Raw genomic sequence first — 7,727 nt, forward strand, 5'->3', positions numbered from 1 at the left:
AAAAACATTTGATATTTGCAGCATTTGCCCACCTAGTGTGTTCCAAAACTAGAACTGAAGACCATTTTTTTTTTTAGCACGATTAAAAACTAGATTGGTGGTTTAAACTGGTCACCCACAATATTTCCGAACCGGCTCGCTGGTACTCCGAAGTTTTTTCCCATTGAAAATAAAGGTAAAAATCAAGTGGCTTATGTTCATTTGTCTGCGAGAGGGGATCTACGCTCACCATCCAAGAGAGAACTTGTGTTATTCTAGTGTTGAGAGAGAGAGATCTACAAATCTTGATCTTGATTTAATTATGAAAAATAGTTTGATAGGGTTGCAACCCTATCAAAATAAGCAAAGCCTCACTTTGTAACTCATTAAAAATTGTAAATCAAGCATTATAAAACATTTATATCGATCATCTTGGCTTGAACATTATGATTGTGAAAAAAAAAGGATTTTAAGCTCTAAAAATAGCATATATTGCAACAAATTATCCAAACTCCATTTCGCCCTAAAAAATAAGTATTAATAGATCGGCAATATCTGTATCATTTTTTTAGTTTTGAATTTCATTGTCATCAAGGAGATTTCTGTTGTCAAAAGTGCTTTTCGAACGAGGATTTGAGGTGAGGTTTTATTTTGTTTTCATAAAACCTAGGCCTTATGGAAACATCATTAATTATTCATATGATAGAATGATTGAGTGACTTTAATGATACTCAAGGGCATCTTTTCATTTGGTAACATCTCTAATATAATGCCACAGTTGAGAATATATGATCCACCAAATCCCAAATGGTTGTTCAACAAATCGGATCCTTGGCCAACAAATTATTATGGAGAGTCAACAAATGCTTTTATATTTAAAAGCCCATCGTTCCAAGCAACGAATTTTGCTTATTTTGGTGGGTATCGAAATGGGAGCATTGAAAATATCAACTTTCTTGAAATTATCCTATAATCACCAAAACTAAAAGTCCTCTAACTTGTACTAAATCATTTTTTTTTATAGAGTTTAGTTTGCAATAGGTTTCAAATTTTGACTATATCTAATGCCCCCCAACTTGCACTCAACTATTTTATTAGAGTTTAAATTGCAATATAAAACAAAATTAAAAGAAAAAAAAAGGGGGATTAAGACTAAACTTGATTTTTAATAAAAATGGAGGATGTTGGATTCGGTTAAATGGATTGATTTTGCATAAGGTTTCATAAAATACAATTTTGATGTCGAAAATTCTTAGAGTGGTCTGACAATCTATTTTCATCTCTAATTATAAAATTTTAAACTCTAAAAATAGTTCAAATCAAGCAGATCTATAAGCACATAAAAATCTTGAAAATTGACGGTCCAAATAATGTGTCGCAAGATGTACTATTTTTCAGCTTTAAAATTTGTTTTTTCTTTCATGTTCATATATATATCGATGTCGAGATAATCAATCGCATGATCTTTTTGCTCTTTTAGATGGATTTTTCAGGTGTACCTTAATTTGTAATTTGAGATTTCAACTTTATATAAACTTTGCCCTTAATTTTATAATTTGAGATTTCAACTTTATATAAACTTTGTCCTTGGTTAAATGTTTCATTACATTGATGTGTATGTAATACGCAAAAACACTTAAAAAGTAACGGAAAATGTGATTTAAGAATCTAGGAAGACCCTTTAAGTCCATTAATACTAATTTCAATGAAGCCAAGGTCGTCTTCATGTGAATAGTGAAAACTCTTCAAGTTTGAATAGCATTAATTGCATTTTCTTGGCTTTTGTCATGCTTTGCAAATTTCCATAGTTTCCCAAATTTCCATGCAGCCCCAAAATGTGAAATCTTTCCCTCTCTCTACTGTTCTTTTATTTTATTTTAACTTTTTATCTAAATCACTTTCTCTATCTTGGAGAAACAGGCATCATCATCTTATGTGGTCCCTCAACGCGTCTTTGTACTTTTTCTCCTCTCTTTCTAACTCCTATATGTGCATGTATCATGTCCCTATGTATGTTTATATAGGGGTTTTTTAAAGGTATATGCATGTATGAAGCATTTCTCTAATGTACTCAATATTTTTTAATAATTAATATATTTATTTCACAATGTAGTAATTTTTTTATCTAAGAATATTTTAAGTAAAAAAATAATTTATATAGAGGCGATGCTCTAAATAATCAAACTAGAGCTCACCTCAAAAATTTTACTAGAAGATATTGTTTTGGTGCCCAAATATCTTCCAATTGATCATCTCGACATCAAGATGCATGGACATGAGAAAACAATATATTTCAAGTTTTAGAAATAGTGCATCTTGCATGCATTTTTGAATCGTCAATTTTCAAGATTTGCAAGTTTTTATAGATCTACTCGATCTATACTAGTTTCGAAGCTTAAATGTTATAATTACATATAAACATATATTTTAAGGCTATCACAAAGATTTACAATATTGAAACCACAGTTTTGGACACTTTTTGAAGGTGCTATCTATTTTGATTGTTTAGAGCCTCGACTCTATACAAACCGCGCCCTTTAAGTAATTGGCTAAAGGTACAATACAATTTTTTGATAGAAAACTATTTATTAACTATAGCGGAGAATTATATCATTGTCATGAAGTGTTTATCACCCACATGGAACACCAAAAATAAATAAATTATTTTTTAACTATTAAAAGAATATCACTTGTTTGTTATAGACATATATTTTTGTTGCTCCTAATGACAAAAAATACCTTTATTCGAAACAATTTGTATTACAAAGCAATGGTAATGAGTGTCGAATGAATGTTGAGTACATTAAGAAAATATTGTGTGTGTGTGTGTATATATATGGGTGTGGTTAGGATAAGGTTGTGGCTCTAAACAAAAAAAATAGGATGTACCTTTAAATAGTGCCAAAATATATTGTTTTAATATTAGAAATCTTTATGATGGCCTAAAATTTATTTATCTCTAATAATAAAATTTAAAGTTCAAACATAGTATAAATCGAACAGATCTATTAACATTTGAAAATCTTAAAAATTGACAGTCTAGATAATATATTATTATAAGATGCACTGTTTTCAATACTTGAAAGCTTTTTTTTCACCTTGAGGATGAGATGATCGAATCGAAGGTTTTTCAACATTGAAATAACCTTTCTTAATGAATTTTCGAGGTGCACTTTGATTGTTTAGAGCCTCCACTTATATAAACTTTTTCTTATATATACATATATGTTAAGGTGCTCACACCATAGAACATTTTATAGTTGTACTCAACAAATTTTAGACACTTATATATTCTTATTTTATAATACAACCTTTTTTAATAATGGTATTTTTTTTCAATAGGAGGGGTATGACATCACCCATATGGATAGTGTGCTCCATGTGGATCATGTCACACCACTCATAATGATCAAAAGTACTCATATTAAATACATGTTCTATGTACAAAACAATAATATATAAGTATCCAAAATTTGTTGAGTACAATTAAAAAATGCTCTATAGTGTGAGCACTCCAACATAATATATATACCCTAATAATATATATAACCTTTCATAACTTATATATATATATGATTTTTTAGAGTTAATAACCCCTTACAATATAGAACTTAATGTTAGAATGAGTTGTGATGTATGTATTTAATAGGTAATCAACTCATTAAGTATAAGTAAATTTGAAATTTTTTAAAAAAGTGCAATGGTATTTTGAAACTTAGTGTCATAGAACTTTGTTTATAAAATTCATTTGTCATTTAATAAAAATTTCAACTTATTTATATGAAAATAACAAAATACCTATTGTCTTTTAGTCATATTTATACATACACCCTAAGTAAGATGTCATAAAAAATAACTTAAAAAAAAAAAAAAAAAAACCCACATAGTAAATCGACCATTCACAGCTTATTATAGGATCAACTTTTATAGTTTGAAAGGTTGTGAATTGTAGATTATCCCCTTCCCTCCCTCGACACGCACGCTCACACACACATACAACAAAGAGCGATATTGTGTTATTATTATAAATTTCTATACAACAATAAGTGATAGAATTTGGAATGAATGCATATAAAAAAAAACTCAAGTGTGGCTTCAATAGATAATAAGATGAGAGAATATAGACTTAGATGAGCTAGCCATATTCAATATAGACCTAATACAATACTGGCTAGGATGTGTAATTTGATTCGAGTTGAAGGTTGTAAAAGGACAAGGGGAAGGCCCAAAAGAACATGAACAGAAGTAATGAGAAAATATATGGTGAATTTTGATCTTACTTAGGGCATGACTATTGATAGAGAAGAATTGATGATCATGATTCATATACCTGACCTTAAATAATTGGGTTAAGGTTTGGATGATGATGATGACTAAATTTACTCCCTCGTGTAAAAACCTCCTTAGGATGACTTTTTGGTGTGAAATTTTGGGATTTATATTAGAATCACCTACAAGTATTCCCAAACACAATAAATTATATATTTTTGACCAATTAAGTATTTAGATATGAACATCAAAAAATTGGACTGTAATTATTCAATATGAGGATGTTATTTTTTTGTAGGTACTTATAAGTACACACACACACACACACACACACATATATATATATATATATATATTTATATATTATGTTTTTGTTTGAAGTTAGTTTTTTGGGGTCCTCAAAATGCTTCAAAACAAATTTTTTTTTTTTTGGGTGAGTCAGCGGGAGAGGGCCCCTATTGTCAATTGCTAACCAATTAAACCCAAGCTCTTTTCTTAAAATTATACTAGAGGAAGTTCTTCAAAACAAGGTTTAAGAATGAATATTTGAAATACTCTTGTGGGAGCATAGAAACATTTGGCACATACATGCACACAAAAACATACATATATGTGTATGTGTGAGTGGAAAAGTATTGCTTTAGCTTGGTACTACACAAGTTTTGCCACCCCTTACTTTTGGTGTAAAGTGTATTCCTTTTAGCGTCAATTATGGCATAAGCATCCTCTTGTCTCCTTGAAGAAAAATAAAAATAGAAAATCTAAAAATTGAATTTTGAAGAGAGTGAATATAAGTTGATTATTAGCCAACTGTTTTGGTACATTTTGGATTTATGGATATTTTTGGGTAAATAGGATTTATGGTTAAATATTATTAAAATCATTTTTTAATGAAATTGATCACCTAATTTTTTTAAGAAGGGTGCGGTTTTGTTTAAGGTCCCTTCCTTATACAATGGAAGTAAGGCACACCTCTAAAAAATTTGCTTAGAAATGTCACTGTGGTGCTGGAAAGGTTTGAAAATTTATTTTCATCCCTATCTATAAATTTAAATTTTAAAAATGATACAGATCAAGCAGAACAAGAAGCATTTAAGAATCTTGAAAATAGATGGTTTAGATAACTTGCTACAAAATGTACTATTCTTTGAACTTGGAATTCTTGTTTTTCTTCACGTCTATATATCTCGAGGCTGAGATGATCAATTGGAAGGTTCTCAAATGCCGTGTCACACTATTCTGTATCATTTTTGAGGTACACCTTACTTCAATAGTATACGGCTGTAATCTTATATAAACTTTTTCCTCTTATGAATCCCCAAAAATAACCCTACAAAATACACCATGTACTAAAAATGGGAGTAGACGAACTTGTACAGTACAAGCCTTCATGTTAAAAACAGTTGAACACTTTATCCATTCTCACAACTTTCCAAAAAAAGGATGAAAATATCTTTTGTAAAAACAGATTTAGGCTTATGTAAAAATTTGACAACTTAGGATGTTATAAGACTTGAAATTTTTTATTTATTTTTGGATTTTGAGTCCAATCTCTATAACCATTGGACTTTGGATGTAATAGGTAATAACTTTCTCGTGCCAAATATAAATAATCTTATTATACACTCTTCCTATGAACATAAAAATAAGAGCCAAAATGCCTATCCCATCCTTTAAAAAATAAAAATTGGTCTAATTTCCTTCATTTGGATATACTTGAGCTTGTGATTTAAATTCATTCACATAGCTTCATTAGTCCAATATTCTTCCTAGAATCAATTCAAAAGTGGACCCTAAATTCTTTGACAAATAGGATCAAAAGATGCATGCGATGAGCAAGAACAGGAAAATGTCCTATCAAATGAAAGAGCACATATAAATGCAATTAACTTTAGCACGAAAGGTCAAAATCTATGCTCTGGACCAAGAAAAGTTGTCTTGAATTAATACTAAAAAAGAAACAAAGAAAGACCTTGAATACTTGCTAGTTTTCTACATTATTCCATTATTAACCTAGAAAAGGTATCTTGAAAAGTTAGGGTAAAAATAGATGTTTTTCATGTAACGAAATCTTTTCACTTTGAGAGTAACTAGATGTACACGGAATTTTTTTTGAGGGTAAAACTAATTATTTTTAACATTTATTCACAATGGTTTCATATATTTTCTAGGGTTGTTTCTTTCACCCTCTTAATTTAAATTCTCAACCCAAATTAAATGAGGGCCAAGTAAATAATTATATTTTTAATTTTTATTTATTTATTTTTTATTGTTGGCACTAATTATATTCATCACCATCTGAGCTTTATTCTAAGTTTCTAACTATTTAGGGTCAATTATACAAATTATATTATGTCATTTTGCTCTATCAATGATATACCCTAAGTCGGACTGTATCTCTTCTCACTACTTTTATTCATGTCGGGCCTTCACCTTCTTAGGAAAGAATATGCCTGGCTACCCTTCTAACACAAATTCCCTCATTTCTTCGAGCTTGGGACCGGTGATGAATCAAACTTAAGATAAGGAAATTTATTTGTTACCAAACAATCAAAGATTTTGATTTTAGGTAAGCAAATCCGATCTATTTAGGAATTTATTACCAAAAAATCAAATATTTTGAGGTCAATTAAAGATATGAATTCTTGTATATTAAAATTTTTATTAACTTGAAAATATGAAGGTCGAATTGTCATAAGCTTTTTTTTTAAACAACCAATAAATACGTGTTTCAAATAGACTTACCAATTATACGTGGTTGTTTTTTTTTTTCTTTCAAAACAGTCATGTTTTTAAGACTTTCTAACTATGATACAAATTACAATAATCAAATCAATTGTCTTTTTAATATATTTGTAGAAATGAATGAAGATTTGGTTTTCAAACCAATGACTTTGATTGACCTAGTATTTCGAAACAATGACCCGAGGTGTGGATCATCCACCCTATAAATTTATGTTCATCGCATGGATCACCAATCCGGATCAGTTTGAATAGGTTAACAATAAAAAAATTTAAAATAGGAATTTATAGAGGGGGTGATGCAGGGGACTTAAAAACACATTAGATAAACTTAAATAAGTTTTTTAAAAAATGGAAAGTGGGTTTAGAGCGGTGAGGGGCCCATGCTTTTCAGAGACCAATTCGATGCGGGCCGATTCACATCGTGGATGGAAGATTCCCGGTCTGGATGATTGTGATTCACCTGAACCAACGACCAGATCATCTCATTAAGATGGAGTAAAGATCTGCACCGTTGGTTCGAACACCACCCAATTATTGCGGGTTCGGGATGAAGCGTGGCACTCGCTGATCGCGCCTGCCTAAAGTGCGCGCCACTCTCTAGATAATCACTTTCTCTCTCTAGATATACACTCTCCTCCCCTCTCTCTCTAGATCTTTCACTCCCCTCTCTCTCTTCGCGATAGTTTATATCTCTCTTATCTTATTTGAGTTACCCCTCACGACAATAACCACTC

Source organism: Amborella trichopoda, chromosome 12, assembly GCF_054954075.1.
Source record: "Amborella trichopoda isolate Santa Cruz 75 chromosome 12, AtrichopodaSantaCruz75HAP2 v2.0, whole genome shotgun sequence".
Taxonomy (NCBI): domain Eukaryota; kingdom Viridiplantae; phylum Streptophyta; class Magnoliopsida; order Amborellales; family Amborellaceae; genus Amborella; species Amborella trichopoda.